Source organism: Canis aureus, chromosome 28 (assembly GCF_053574225.1).
Source record: "Canis aureus isolate CA01 chromosome 28, VMU_Caureus_v.1.0, whole genome shotgun sequence".
NCBI lineage: Eukaryota > Metazoa > Chordata > Mammalia > Carnivora > Canidae > Canis > Canis aureus.
In genome coordinates, this window is record NC_135638.1 from 26,746,387 (window position 1) to 26,763,273 (window position 16,887).

Sequence of the window (16,887 nt, forward strand, 5' to 3'; positions counted from 1 at the left end):
TAGAACGAGTTTGGAAGTATTCCATTCTTTTCTATCTTTCAGAACAGCGTTGGTAGAATAGGTATTATTTCTTCTTTAAACGTTTGATAGAATTCCCCTGGGAAGCCATCTGGCCCTGGGCTTTTGTGTCTTGGGAGGTTTTTGATGACTGCTTCAATTTCCTCCCTGGTTATTGGCCTGTTGAGGTTTTCTGTTACTTCCTGTTCCAGTTTTGGTAGTTTGTGGTTTTCCAGAAATGCATCCATTTCTTCTAGATTGCCTAATTTATTGGCATAGAGCTGCTCATAATAAGTTTTAAAAATTGTTTGTATTTCCTTGGTGTTGGTGGTGATCTCTCCTTTCTCATTCATGATTTTTATTAATTTGAGTCTTTTCTCTCTTCTTTTTAATAAGGCTGGCTAATGGTTTATCTATCTTATTAATTCTTTTATTGGCTAATGGTTTATCTATCTTATTAATTCTTTCAAAGAACCAACTCCTGGTTTTGTTAATCTGTTCCACAGTTCTCAACTTTTCATAGAACTATATAAAGTTATATAGGTGATACTAATATAAACATGTACACATATACACACATAACATAATAAAATAAAATATTATTAATAGAGTTGAAAAAGGACAGAGAATAATTGGTACAGAGGATTATCTAAAAATTTTATTTTTAAGGCACTTTTTTTCTCTTTCTTTCTTTCTTTCTTTCTTTCTTTCTTTCTTTCTTTCTTTTTCTTTTTTTTTTTTTTTTGGACAGAGCAAGAAAGAGAGATGGGAGGGGAGAAGGGGAAGAAAGAGAGAGAGAGAATCCTAGACAGCTCCCATGCCCAGTGCAAAGTATGGCACATTTCTTTAAGGTAATACACAACTATAAAAATAAATATTTTCTGGAAATGATAAAACATCTGGCTATAGAATCCATCACAAACTAGTATAAATGAAGTAATCCAACTACTTCTCATTTTATAATCACCTGGAATCTGTTGGCTTTCTAGATGAGGAATCTCCCTAGAAATAAAAGACTGGATTCAGCATAAAATGAGAACATTTAACAACCAGAAAATAACAGAAGTCTGTAAGTTGAACCAGAAAGGCTATATAATATTATACCCCAGAATATGACTATATTGGAGATAAGTCTTTAAAAGAGTAATTAAAATGCAGCTATTACGGTGGGCCCTAATCCAATCTGACCAGTGTCTTTACAAGAAGAAAAGATTAGGACTCACAGAGAAACACCAAGGACACATGTGCAGAGAGGTATAACCATGCGAAGAGGCAGCTAGATCGTGGCTATTTTAGCAGACCAAGCAGAGAAGCCTCAGAGGAAACCAATCCTGGCAGCACCTTTATCTTGAACTTCTAGGCTCCTGAACTGGGATAAAATAAATTCCCGGAGAGGGAGGGCAAGGGTCCTCACCTCACCTGGCCCCACCAACTTACCTAGGTTACTTTCAAATCATCCTCAAAACCTATTAATTCAACCTGAGATTTAAAGAGAGAACAGCCGGAATGGTACAGAGAGAAGGGTTTTCGCTTCTAACAAGGTAGGAAGGAGGAAAAAAAAAAAAAAAAAAAAGAATCAAGTTGGAGAGTCCCGTTCCCCGCCCCAGGAGCTGGGCTAAGCCCACGGTGAGAGCCCCTGGGACAGGAAAGCCCAGCCCCAGAGAAGCAGGAACTTTAAAAAATCCACACCAGATTCTTCCCGGAGGGAAAGTGCTCAGCTGGGAACTCGGCAGGACCCCAGGAGGGGCAGTGGAGCCTCCAGCCTCCCGGGGTCACTAACAGGAGGGGCGCCCCGGGGAGAGCGCGCTGCACACCGCAGGCGGAGGGCGGTAAAGGGCTGGAGCGCGCCAGGCGGGGCCTCCGGGCGGAGGGGGCTGCGCTCTGCTGCCTTCGGAAGCCGCGGCCTGGGAGGCGATTCCAGCAGCACAGACCCCGGATCCCAGGGCACCGGGAGACACAGCCAGGATCCTGGGCTCCCCCCGGGACAGGCGGCAGGGAGGAGGGCACAGGACAGGGAGGATGCTCCTGCCGCCAGGGGCCCCCAAGCTGTGCAGATCAGCGCCCCCCACTCCCGGAGCATCCAAGCCAGTGTGGACTGGGAGCTGCAGTAGTTACTGCGGGAGCTGACTCTAGAGCTGGAGAGCTGGCTGCTGCCAGTGTGGTTGTTCCTCCTGGTGTCATCCTGTGCCTGGGAGGGGCAGGGCCACCAGGGAACAGGGGCCTCACAGGATAAACAGCTTCCACTGAGCCCAGCACCCATTGGGGGGCGGGGCAGCTCCCCCAGGTACACACACCTGAGAGTCAGTACAGCAGGCCCCTCCCCGAGAAGACCAGCTGGAAGAACAGGGGATGAACAAGTTCTTGACCAAACAGCACTGGAAAACTCCAGGGGAAGTCAAGGGATTTACAGTATATAGAACCCCTCCTCTTTTTTTTTTTTTCCCTTTTTCCAGTACAACTTGTTTTATATCAGACTGTAAATTTCCAATATTTTTTCTCTTTTCCCACCTTAACTACAATATTTTACCACCTCTTCATTTTTAAGATTCATAACTTTCATATTTCTACAATTACATGTCCTAGATATATTTTCCACTTCTAGATTCCCTTCAACATACTCAATTTTGGGAGATATACAAGATATGTTTTTTTTGTTGTTTTGTGTTTTTTTTGTTTTGTGTTTTTTGTTTTCTCTGCCTCATTTTGCTCTACAATGTTGGAAGTTAATACCTTCTAAAACATAACCAGCATGCACCCAGAACCAAGTGGTATACTGTGCTGGTTCATTCTGTGAGATTCCTCATCCCCATTCTGCACATTCTTTTATCTCATTTATGTTTTGGTGGTCAGTACTGGGGCCTTCTACAAGTATTTCTGGTTTATATAAATTTGGGGCTGAGCATCTTCTAACATACAGAACTTAATATACTCAGAAGCAAGAGGGTCACCCTCTAGGACCCCTCAGGTATGCTATATTCTCCTACCACTTCAACTTCATCACCACCACCATCTCCCAGCCCCCCCCTTTTTTTCCTTCTCTTTTTTTAATTTCTTTTTTCTTTTTCTTTTCTTTTTTTTTTTCTCTCTTCTTTAGTATTCCTGGCCTTTTATATTTTACTACTTTGTTTTAAAGTTTGCTTTTCACTTTAGTGGTCCTTTTGTTTTATTTCATTCTGATCTTTGTTTTCAATTTCTGGTCTCTGACCTCAGCGGAATCTTCTAGGGTGAAATTTACTTAGGTCATGGTTGAAATTCCTGATGCAGCCCACTCATACAGTCACTCTGCACTGAGCAAGATGACTAAAAAGAAGAATTCAGGGATCCCTGGGTGGCGCAGCGGTTTAGCGCCTGCCTTTGGCCCAGGGTGCGATCCTGGAGACCGGGGATCGAATCCCATATCGGGCTCCCGGTGCATGGAGCCTGCTTCTCTCTCTGCCTATGTCTCTGCTTCTCTCTCTCTCTCTCTGTGACTATCATAAATAAATTAAAATTAAAAAAAAAAAGAAAGAAGAATTCACCACAAAAGAAAGAATCAGAAACAGTATTCTCTGCCACAGAGTTACAGAATTTGGATTACAATTTGATGTCAGAAAGCCAATTCAGAAGCACAATTATAAAGCTACTGGTGGCTCTGGAAAAAAGTATAAAGGATTCAAGAGACTACATGATTGCAGAATTTAGATCTAATCAGGCCGAAATTAAAAATCAATGAAATGAGATGCAATATAAACTGGAGGTCCTAACGATGAGGGTTAACGAGGTAGAAGAACGAGTGAGTGGCATAGAAGACAAGTTGATGGCAAGGAGGGAAACTGAGGAAAAAAGAGAAAAACAAAAGATTATGAGGATAGGTTAAGGGAAATAAATGACAGCCTCAGAAGGAAAAATCTCTGTTTAATTGGGGTTCCCGAGGGCGCCAAAAGGGACAGAGGTCCAGAAACTGTATTTGAACAAATCATAGCTGAGAACTTCCCTAACTTGGGAAGGGAAGCAGGCATTCAGATCCAGGAGATAGAGAGATCCCCCCTTAAAATCAATAAAAACCACTCAACTTTTGGCATTTAATAGTGAAACTTGCAAATTCCAAAGATAGAAGATCTTTAAAGCAGCAAGAGACAAGAAATCCCCAACTTTTATGGGGAGAAGCATTAGAATAATAGCAGACCTCTCCACAAGACCTGGCAGGCCAGAAAGGGCTGGCAGGATATATTCAGGGTCCTAAATGAAAAGAACATGCAGCCAAGAATACTTTATCCAACAAGGCTCTCATTCAGAATAGAAGGAGAGATAAAGAGCTTCCAAGATAGGCAGAAACTGAAAGACTATGTGACCACCAAGCCAGATCTGCAAGAAATATTAAGGGGGACCCTGTAAAAGAAAGAGGAAGTCCAAGGAAACAATCCACAAAAACAGGGACTGAATAGGTATCATGATGACACTAAATTCATATCTTTCAATAGTATCTCTGAATGTGAATGGGTTAATGACCCCATCAAAAGGCACAGGGTTTCAGACTGGATAAAAAAGTAAGACCCATCCATTTGCTGTTTACAAGAGACTCATTTGAGACATAAGGACATCTACAGCCTTTACAGCCTGAAATAAAAGGTTGGAGAACCATTTACCATTTAAATGGTCCTCAAAAGAAAGCAGGGATAGCCATCCTTATATCAGATAAATTAAAGTTTATCCCAAAGACTGTAGTAAGAGATGAAGAGGGACACTATATCATACTTAAAGGATCTATCCAACAAGAGGACCTAACAATCATGAATATTTATGCACCGAATGTGAGAGCCACCAAGTATATCAATCAATTAATATCCAAAGGTAAGACATACTTAGATAATAATACACTTATACTTGGTGACTTGAATATAGCACTCTCTACAATCAACAGGTCTTCTAAGCACAACATCTCCAAAGAAACAAGAGCTTTAAATGACACACTGGACCAGATGGATCTCACAGATATTTACTCAACTGAATACACATTCTTCTCAAGTGCACATGGAACTTTCTCCAGAATAGACCACATACTGGGTCACAAATCAGGTCTTAACTGATACGAAAAGATTGGGATCGTCCCCTGCATATTTTCTGACCATAATGCTTTGAAACTAGAACTAAATCACAAGAAGTTTGGAAGGATTTCAAACATGTGGAGGTGAAGGACCATCCTGCTAAAAGATGAAAGGGTCAACCAGGAATTTAGGGAAGAATTAAAAAGGTTCATGGAAACTAATGAGAATGAAGAAACAACCATTCAAAATCTTTGGACAGCAAAGCAGTCCTGAGGGGGAAATACATCGCAATACAAGCATCCATCCATCCATTTTATTTACGTGGCTATAGTTTTCTATATTTCTTTCTAGGTGATAAGGTTTTAAGAGAGAGATTCCTTGTCTATTTTATTTTTTTATACTCCTTTACAACCTTCTATAGTACTAGGTACTAAATTAACATTTATTGAATTTAAGTTTATTTATTTTTTTAATTTTTTAAAATTTTATTTATGATAGAGAGAGAGAGAGAGAGAGAGAGAGGCAGAGACACAGGCAGAGGGAGAAGCAGGCTCCATGCACTGGGAGCCCGATGTGGGATTCAATCCCGGGCCTCCAGGATCGCGCCCTGGGCCAAAGGCAGGCGCCAAACCGCTGCGCCACCCAGGGATCTCTGAATTTAAGTTTAATATAGTTTTGGTGAAGTGGGATGACTTATTAGAATTTTAAAAATAACATCACACAGGTAGTTTCTGATCTGAAATATATTTAACATTGAACATTAAAAGAAGAAAAGAGAAGTATGAGATATATTAGTATCTTATAGCCTGACCAAGGAGGGAAGCTGGGGGAAAAGAATCTATTAGTATATGTGTGTTCCATTTTGCATACTTCTTGATGAGTGGTATTCTTTCTCATAATAAATTCACACATAGTCTACATGGAGAAACCATTTCTCACCTATCAAACTGGCAAAAATACAGAAGTTGGTAATGTACTTTGTTGGTGACTCTGTAGAGAAATAGAGTAAATGCTAACTGGGAAAACTTTCAGGAGGGAAAGTTGGTAATATTCGGCGACATTATATATACATTTACCCTCTGACCTGGCAATACCATTCCTAAAAACTTATCACAAAAGGAGCTGGCAAAAATATAAAAGGTCATTTGGAAGCCTATTAAAAGTACTGTTGGTAATAGCAAAACATTAGAAAATCCTGATGGTAAAAAAAGAAGTAGTTGAGTGAACTAAGCTGTCTGTACAAACTGGAGCACTGCAGCTGTAGAAGGGTATGAGGAATGTCTTTATACACTTTTATGAAGTAATCTTCAGGATATATATTTTAGGTAGAAAAAAATAAGGTGGAGAAAAATATGTGTAATATGGTACCACTCATCTAAGGGCCTGGGGGGTGTGGGGATGTGAATGTTTTTTAGGGCTACCATACAAAGTACCAATAAGTAATACTGGGTGGCTTTAAGAACAGAAGTTTATTCCTTCACAGTTCTGGAGGGTAGAAGTCCAAAATCAAGGTGCTAGCAGGGCCAGGCTCCTTCTGAAGGCTCATTGGAAGAATCCTTAATTGTCCCTTCCTAGCTATGGTGGTGCTGGCTATCCTTGGCTTGTAACTGCTTCACTACAATCTCTGCTTTCATATTCACATGGCCATCTTCTCTTGTGTGTGTTTATGACTCTGATTCCAAATCTACCTCTTTGTCCTCTTATAAATATTTTGGTCCTGAATTAGGATCCATTCTAATCCAGTATGACCTCATTATAACTTGCTTACATCTACAAAGATCCTATTTCCACATAAGGTCATAATCACAGGTACTTGAAGTTAGGACTTTAACATATCTTTTTGGGGGATACAATTCAACTCACAACAAGTACATATAAATGAGTGTGTGTGTGTGTGTGTGTGTGTGTGTGTGTGATGGAGGGGACAAAGGTGGAAATGTATATTCTCTGAATAAATATTGTTTTGTAGATTTGATTTTGGAATAATGCAAATATTCTCATAATTATAAAACAAAATTAAATTTAAAATTCTAGAAATTAAAAGCAAAATGAAATAAATGAATCACCAGAGTATTGAATTTGTGGCACAACCATATATAAAGAAACTATTTTAGGTGACTTTGTAACACACTACTTTGACCATATTTCCAGAGTGAAATATGCCCTAAAGAAAATAGAACTGAAAAAATCTTAAAACTCTTCCCAATGGTTGTATTGTAGCTGGTAGTGTTGGCATTTTAATTTTAAGACTATTGAATGTGTATAGTATGGATGAAGTGAATAGTTATGTTTATATTATTGGGAAACAGGATTTGGGGATAGGACAAAGGATAAGTGAGGGAAAATGAAAAACTTTGTGGTTCTAAATTTACATTAGAAACATGAATTTGAATTAATGATATATCTTACACCTTAAAATGACAACAAAATAACAACATATTTCTAGCCCTGTTCATTGAAAAGGCCTGGAAGCAAGAGCCAACCCAGTAGTAATTAGCAAACTTCATGCCAAAGCATTGGTCTGTTAGCATCATTTCCTTCTTGAAGGAACCAGGATTCCTCAGAAAAATGGCTGATCTGCGGCAGAAGATGTTCAAGATGAGCCTGTAACATTTTATCATACTGCAGGGCACAGAAAATATCAAAGACTCCAGGAATATGTCCAAAGGATTCAAGTGTCAACCTGAAAAGGCCTCCATTGGCAAACAATGTGACAATTTTATCAATAAGGATAATAGCTACAATAGACTGAAACATCTCAATATGTTCTAATCTATAATTTTATAATGATTCAGAGGAAAAAATACCCTCAGCAATCATCTATGGAGAATGCCAGGGAACTAACTCATTATTCTGAAAATCATCCATTTATCCTGCCTTTCTTATGTATCAGATCTCAGAGGAATCAAACAGTTGGGGAAGTTTCCTTTACTGAAATGTTCAAGGAGTTGGACAAAAAAAAAAATGAAAATGACCACTTTAGAATTAATGAAATAATGGAAGAAAGAAGGAATGAATGGAGAAAAATATTAGAAATTACCACTTTTGAGTTAATGAAATGGATCTAGTAATGATCACAAATGATTGTTAACATAAGAAAGAAAAGTAACAGGACAATAGCATCCCCTGATAGAAATATATACTCCAGCTATGAAGAACTTGTACCAAAAAGTGACATAAATGCAATGAGAATCTGATAAAGCCTCAAGCCATAATTACCAATGTACAGGAAATATAGGGGACAGAAGAATATGTTAATGACATCATAGGGATGTAAATAACAAGACTTAAACAGTGGGAATCTCTGCAGGACAAATTACTTGGCTTCCTCAACGTATCAGTTTCAAGGAACACCTCCATGTTCCTCCTAAAAGGGAGAGAGATGAAGATGGAACCTATCGATTAAAAAGATTTAAGAAATAATATGAAGTAAGTGCAATGTGTAGATTTTGTTTGAAATCTGTTTCAATTAGACTGAAAAATGTCTTAAATGACTGGGAAACTTAAGCACTGTGTAAATACTTAATCATGTTTTTAAGCATAATGACATCATGGTTATTTATTTTTCTTAGAAAGAATACATACTGAAAAATTAAGAATGGAATTGCATGAAGTTTGAGATTTGTTTTAAAATAGTCTGAGTAAAATATAGATTAAACTATAAGATTGGCCATGAGTTGATCATTGTTGAATTTGAGTGGTAGGTACATATGAGTATATTATATCATTTGTGTACATATTTGAAGCTTCTTAATAATAAAAACTTCTTTCTTTAGAGTGATAGTTAGAGAATCCTGAACAGGTTATTACAGCAGGTAAGGCCAAATTTATTCTATATTCAATAAATTTTAAAAAATTATATTAAATTTTATCAGCAAATACTCCAGAAATTATTGGCACTTTAGCTGGTAAGAAATAATTGTGATGATGATAGTAAAAGCAATAATTAACATTTATTGAGTGTTTACTATGTTTTTGGTGCTGTATATATAGTATCTTAATCCTCATAAAAAACCTTGAGGTAGTAATGTGAAATACCCATTTGATAGTGAGAAGCCAGGGAAATGGCACACCTTGCCCAGGAGATTTGGACTCAGGAATTCTGATGGAAATTTCCTTTCTTTTTTCTCACTTCTATTCTATTCTATTCTATTCTATTCTATTCTATTCTATTCTATTTAAAACATTTTTAAAAATCCATTATTACAGTGTTATATTAGTTGCAGGTGTATGATGTAGTGATTTAATGATTTTATAGGTTATTCAGTGCTCATCAGGGTTAGTGTCCTCTTTAATCCCCTTCACCTATTTCACTCATTCCTCACCCCCCCACCACCTCTCCTCTAGTAACTATCAATTTGTTTCCTATAGTTAAGAGTCTGTTTTTTGGTTTATCTCTTTATTTCTTTGTTTGTTTTGTTTCTTAAATTCCACATATGATTGAAATCATATGCTATTTGTCTTTCCCTAACCAACTTCTTTTGCTTAGCATTAGACTGCCTAGATCCATTCATGTTGTTGCAAATGGCCAGATTTCATTCTTCTTAATGGAATAATATTCCATTGAGTGTGTATGTATATGTACTTTACACACACACACACACATATATACATACATATGCTTCTTCTTTATTAATTCTCCTATCAATGAATACTTGGGTTGCTTCCATAATTTGGCTATTATAAATAATGCTGCAATAAATATAGAGTGCATCTATCTTTTCAAATTAGTGTTTTCATATTCTTTGGGTAAATATCCGTAGTGGAATTACTGGATCACATGGTAGTTCTATTTTTAATTTTTTGAGGAACCTGCATACTCTTTTCCACAGTGACTACCCCAGTTTGCATTCTCACCAGCAGTGCACCAGGGTTCTTTTTTCTCCATATCCTTGCCAACATTTGTTGTTTCTTGTGTTTTTGATTTTAGCCATTCTGACAGGGTGAGGTGATATCTCATTGTGGTTTTGATTTGCATTTCCCTAATGATGAGTGACGTTGAGTATCTTTTCATGTGTCTGTTGGTCATCTGTATGACTTGGAGAAATATCTGTTCATGTCTTCTTCCATTTTTAAATTGGATTATTTGTTTTATTGGTGTCAAGTTGTATAAGTTCTTTATATATTTTGTATACTAACCCTTTATTAGATATGTCATTGCAGATATCTTCCTCCATTCAGTAGTTTGTCTTTCATTTTTGTTGATGGTTTCCTTTGCTGTGGAGAAACTTTTATTTTTGGTTGTTTCTTTTGACTCAGGAGACATATCTAGAAAAATGTTGCCATGGTTGATGTCAAAGAAAGTGCTGCCTGTGCTCTCTTCTAGGATTTTTATGGTTTCAGATTTCACAATTCAGGTCCCTTTTCCATTTTGAATTTATTTTTGTGTATGGTATAAGAAAGTGGTCTACTTTCATTCTTTTACATGTAGCTGTCTGGTTTTCTCAACACTGTTTGTAGAAGAGAGTGTCTTTTTTCCCATTGCATATTCTTCCCTTCTTAGTGGAAGATTAATTGATAATATAATCAGAGTTCATTTCTGGGCTCTATTCTGTTCCATTGATCTGTGTGTCTGTATTTGTGCCAGTATAATACTGTTTTGATGAATGTAGTTTTGTAGTATATCTTAAAATCTGGAATTGTGATACCTCTAATTTTATTCTTTTTCAAGACTGCTTTGGCTAGGTAAATTCTTTGTGGTTCCATTCAAATATTAGAGGATGATTTTTTTCTAGTTCAGTGAAAATTGCTGTTGGTATTTTGATAGGGATTGCCTTAAATCTGTAGATTGATTTGGATAGTATGGACATTTTAATAATATTTGTTCTCCCAGTCCAGGAGCATGGAGTATCTTCCTGTTTATGTCATCTTCAATTTCTTTCATCAGTGTTTTAAAGTTTTCAGAGTACAGGTCTTTCACTTCCTTAGTTAAGTTTCTTCCTAAGCATTCTATTATTTTTGGTGCACTTGCAAATGGGACTTTTTAAAAAAAATTTCTCTTTCTGCTACTTCATTATTAGTGTATAGAAATGCAATGGATTTTTATATATTGATTTTGTATCCTGCAACCTTACTGAATTCATTTATCCGTTCTACTAGTTTTTTCCAGTAGAGTCTTAGGGTTTTCTATATATACTATCATGTCATCTGTAAATAGTGAAAATTATACTTCTTCCTCACCAATTAGAATGCTTTTATTTCTTTTTCTTTTCTGATTGCTGTGGGTAGAACTTCTAGTACAATGTTGAATAAAGTGATGAGTGTGGACATTCTTGTCTTGTTCTTGATGTTAGGGGGAAAGCTTCTAGTTTTTCACCATTGAGCACAATGCTAGCTGTGGGTTTTTCATATATGACCCTTATTATGTTGAGATATGTTCCCTCTAAATCTACTTTGGTTAGAGTTTTAATCATGAATAGATATTGTGCATTGTCAAATGCATTTTCTACATCAATTGAAATGATCATATCATCTTTACTCTTTCTCTTGTGGATATGATGATCATATTGATTGATTTACAAATATTGAACAACCCTGGCATCCCAGGAATAAACCCCACTAGATTGTGGTGGATGATTTTTTAAAGTATTGTTGGATTTGATTTGCTAATATCTTATTGGGGATTTTTGCATCTATGTTCATCGGAGATATTGGCTAGTAGTTCTCTTTTTTTGTGATGTCTATCTGGTTTTGGTATCAGTGTAATGCTGGCCTCAGAATGAACTTGGAAGCGCTCTTTCATATTCAATTTTTGGAATACTTTGAAGAAAATAGTTTTAACTCTCCTTGAATGTTTGATAGAGTTTACCTGTGAAGCCATTTGGTCCTGGATTTTTGTTTGTTGGGAGTTTTTTGATTACTGATTTAATTCCATTGCTGGTAATAGTTTGTTCAAATTTTCTATTTCTTCTTGATTCAATTTGGAAGGTTATATGTTTCTAGGTACTTGTCCATTTCTTTTTCTTTTTCTTTTTTCTTTTTTACTTGTCCATTTCTTCTATGTTGTCCAATTTGTTGGCAACAATTTTTCATAATATTCTTATAATCCTTTGTATTTCTGTGGTGTTGGTTTTTATTTCTCCTTTTTCATTTCTGGTTTTGCTTATTTGAGTTCTCTCTCTGTCTGTCTCTCATGAGACTGTCTAAAGGTTTATCAATTTTGTTTATCTTTTCAGAGAACCAGCTCCTGGTTTCATTGATCTGTTTCATTTATTATTATTATTTTTTAATTTCTATTTTATTTCTTCCCTAATCTTTGTTATTTCCTTCCTTCTACTGGTTTTGGGTTTTGTTTGTTCTTTTTTTTTTAGTTCCTTTAGATTAAGGTTAGGTTGCTTATTTGAGATTTTTCCTGCTTTTTAAGGTAGGCCTATATTGCTGTTAATGTTCCTCTTGGAAAAGCTTTTGCTGCATCCCAAAAATTTGGGGCTATTGTGTTTTCATTTTCATTGTCTCCATGTATTTTTTGATTTCTTGGTTGACCCATTCATTGTTTAGTAACATGTTATTTATTTTTTCTTGTGGTTAATTTCTAGTTTTATAGTGTTGTGTTCAGAAAAGATGCGTGATATGACCTCAGTTGTTTTGAATTTCTTTGAGATTTGTTTTGTGGCCTAATATGTAATCTATTCTAGAGAATGTTTCATTTGCATTTGAAAAGAATGTGTATTCTGCTGTTTTAGGATAGGAAGTTCTGAATGTATCTGTTAGATCCCTTAGGTCCAAAATGTCATTGAAAGAAACTATTTGTTGATTTTCTGCTTGGATGATCCATTGATGTAAGTTGGGGGTTAAAGTGCCCCACTATTATTGTATTGCTATTGATTACGTCCTTTATGTTTGTTATTAACTGCTTTATGTATTTGAGTGTTTCCATGTTGGGTGCATAAGTATTTACAATGTTTTTATCTTTTTGTTGGGTTGTTCCCTTTATAATTATATGGTGTCCTTTTTTGTTTCTTGTTACAGTCTTTGTTTTAAAGTCTATTAGTCTAATAAACAATAGACCAGTAGCAAGTATTGCTCCCCCAGCTTTCTTTTGACATCCATTTGCATGCTCAATGCTTTTCTGTCCCTTCACTCTCAATCTGCTCTATATGGCTCTTGCTTTTTTTTTTTTTTTAAATCTATTCCATCACCCTATATCTTTTGATTGGAGGGTTTGGTCCATTTACATTCAAAGTAATTACTGATGAGTATATACTTATTGCCATTTTGTTATTCATTTTTTGGTTGTTTTACTAGTTCTTTTCTGTTCCTTTTTCTCTTGCTCTCTTCTCTCATGGTTAGTTGGCTTTCCTTAGTGATATACTTGGATTCTTTTCCCTTTATTTTTGCATATCTATTACTGGTTTTTTATATGTAGTTACCATTTAATTTGTATATAACACCTTCTGTATATAGTAGTCTATATTAAGTTGATGGTTGCTTAAATTTGAATCCATTCTTTACTCCTCTCTTCTCCACATTTTAGATACCTGGTGTCATACTTTACATCTTTACTTTGCAAGTCCCTTGACTGATTTTTATGGATATGCTTATTTTACTGCTTTGTGCATCTTACTTTTCTTACTCCTACTTATGGTCTTTCTTGTCCACTCAGAGTCCTCTTTAACATTAGCTGTAAGTATGATTTAATGATCATGAATTCCTTTGAACTTTTGTTTGTCTGAGAAACTCTTTCTCTTTCCTTCTATTCTAAATGTTAGCCTTGCTCATAGTATTTGTGGTTGCAGATTTTTTTCTTCCAGCACTTTGAATATATCATGCCATTCACACCTGCAAAGTTTCTGCTGAACAATCAGCTGATAGCTTTACAGTGTTTCCCTTATATGTAACTGTTTTCTGTTCTACTTTTAAAATTCTTTCTTTATTACTACTTTTTGCCATTTTAATTATTATGTGTCTTGGTGTGGACCTCCTTGGGTTGATTCTGTTGGTGGCTCTCTATACCTCCTGGATCTGGATTTCTGTTTATTTTGTAAGATTCAGAAATTTTTCAGCTGTTACTTTTTTAAATAAATTTTCTGTCTCCTTTTCTTTCTCTTCTCCTTCTGGGATCACTATATATTATTATGCTTGATGCTGTTGCAGAATTCTCTAAGTCTATTGTGTGTGTGTGTGTGTTTGTGTTTTTCCTCTCACCAGTTCAGCTTGATTGCTTTCAGTTATTCTGTCCTCCAGGTCACTTCTGCTTCCTCTAGTCTACCATTCATTCTATATAGTGTATTTCTGATTTCATTTATTGAGCTCTTGATCTGATTGATTGTTTCTTACATTTTCTGTCTCTTTGTTAAGGGTCTTACTGATGTCCTCCACTCTCTTCTCAAGTCCCATAGTATCTTTAAAGTAACAACTTTAAATTCTCTATCAGACATGTTACTTATCTCTGTTTCACTTAGGTCTCATGATTTTATCCTCTTCTTTCATTTGGGACATATTCCTCTATAACCTTATTTTGTCTAACTCTCTATGTCTGTGTCTCTGTGTTAGGAAAGTCAGCTATGTCTCCTGCTCTTGAAAGTAGAGGCCTTATGAAGTAGAAGTCCTGTAGTGCCCTGTAGTACAATGGCTCCTGTTCACTAGAACCTGGCAATTCAGGGGTGTCTATTATGTGTATTGCATACAACCTACTATTGTGGCTGATCCACTTTTTCCTTCAGTCTAATCATCTGCAATGGCTCTCTTTGCCTGTTATGGGTCAGGTTTGGTCCTTGTGTGGTTAGTGGGGTGATCTGGGGCTGCCTTGGGCTTGAGTTGAGTCAGACCAGGCATGTGCCAGAGATGCAGTAGCACCAAACTTCAGGGCACTTTCCCTGTTTTGTTCCCTGAAGGGGTTTTTTTGATAAGTGGGGCCTGAAGTCAGACCAGCTGTGTGGCTCCAGTCTACTGCTGGGACCACAGTCTGGTTGTTGTGTGTGGTTATCTTTCCCTCTTCCCAAGGCACAAGTCACTTTAGAGTGGTACTAGCCCCTGTCAGGGCTGCTTGCACACTGCTAAGCTTATGGCACCACTTTGGATGTGCTCTGGCCAAGATCATATTGGAGGGGGCAGATCAGTAGAAGTGCAGGGGTAGGGGTGTACCTGATGTAAGCAAGGTTTGAGGAGGTCTGCAGTTGGTGGGGACCTGGAGTTCAGGCCTGGCTGGATGTGGTATGTCAACAGGGAAACATGGGTGCCGGACACACTGTTAACAAGTTAGGTAGTGGATGTTAGCTTTTGGTTCTTTGGTAGAAATTTCTCATATCATGTTGTAAACTTTCTCTTATAAAACAGCTGCACTATGGGCTATGATTTTTCCTCTGGCTTCTTCCACCTTGATATTATTCCTTCTTCTCTCTTCTTTATCCATCCAAGTCTTGTCCAATTTTGAACACCTGGATCATACCTACTTAGTAAAATATTGACCTATAACCACAGCCTATCAAGATTTTCTCCTCTTCTGGATTTTGATTTTACTATTAATTAAGGTGGAAGCTAATTATGTGCCGGCCTATGACATCTTTCATAGTATTGTCTTGAAATGCTATTGAAATACTTAATTGTTTAATTTTATTTGTTTAAGTCTGGTGTCTCCAACTAGATTTTTAAACATCCTGAGGGCATAAACAGTGTCTTACTTTGTATCCTTCAACAATGTTGACATAGTGTCTTATGTAATAAGTTTGTGCTAGTTAATGCAAATTGGAGACTTGGTAATTAATGGTGAGCACAATAATTGTCTTTTGTGCCAATTACAGAGAGTACATCTACTTATAAGATGAGAATGGGCAAATTAAATATATTCAATCCTCCATAGGAAAGCCCATGTTCAAGGGAAACACGAATTTCCACTCCTTGCCTTGTGAAATGACGTTTTCTACCACTTCTTGCTTCTGCTCCTATTCTTACTTATTCTGGAGAGAGGAGATGTGAACAGAGCAAGAGGAATTGACAGATAAGTTCAAGAAGAAGGAATAGGGCATGCTCATTTCTTAATCTCAGTCTCAGTTTTCCTGACTTGCAGGAAACATGTGTACTTGTCTGCTTTTGGATATGTAGTAACTTAGCAGGACTGGTTCTACCTAGTGTCTAGGTGGAAGGAGGAGACCTGTGATTGTAGCACTCCAGCACATCCTTGACGTAGTGCATAATGTCATTTCTGTCACACGTCATTAGCAAGCCCATTTTGCCTTTCCATCTGAGGCAAACTCTTCAACAACTTTTTCAGGAACAAAGGAAATATTTTATTTTCCTTTTCCTGGCTCTGTGTGTCAATTCTGAACTTGCTTGGGGAAAATAAGTGTTATTTATAAGCCTTTCAATCCTCAAACATGTAAAGAAAGTGTATTTTAGAATTAGTTCTATTAATAGCAGCAATTAACTTTGGAAAACGGCAGTGGGTTCTTAAGAGCTAGATCTGGTAAGTCAATTTTATCTAAAATAGAAACTTCAGATGAGTTTCTGAAACCTCCATGGTACCTGTTTACTCTGCTGATCTCATTCTGTGATCGATGAAGGTAGTGATGGATGGGAAAGAAGATGATTAGAGTCTGAAGGACATGATTTCCCTTTAGCTATCCACCACTCGTGGGAGGAATAAAGAGAATGTGGACAAGTCAAATAGGGAATAAACCCATATAAACAAATTTATAGGAATAAAGAACAGTATTGATGGAGTGGAAAAAGGAGGAGGGATATCAAGTATCTTGTCAAAGGTTAGTTAAGAAAAATTAAGTTCATGGGAGAAAGTGGGAAGTGGAGTTGAAATAGGACTTGAATGTAGACATACCATCCATATTAGGTTGGGATCATTCTTGGAATGATCAACTCAGTTTGGAATCAAGATGTTTTACTTGCAAACAAGAAAAGTGAGGTCCCAAAAGAT

General features: G+C 36.9%; 1 protein-coding gene across 22 annotated transcripts in view; it reads left to right on the plus strand.

The window, feature by feature from the left end:
• The window catches only part of LOC144300571 (uncharacterized), a 227,658-nt gene that overhangs the window by 91,892 nt on the left and 118,879 nt on the right, over positions 1 to 16,887 (plus strand). The window lies entirely within an intron of this gene.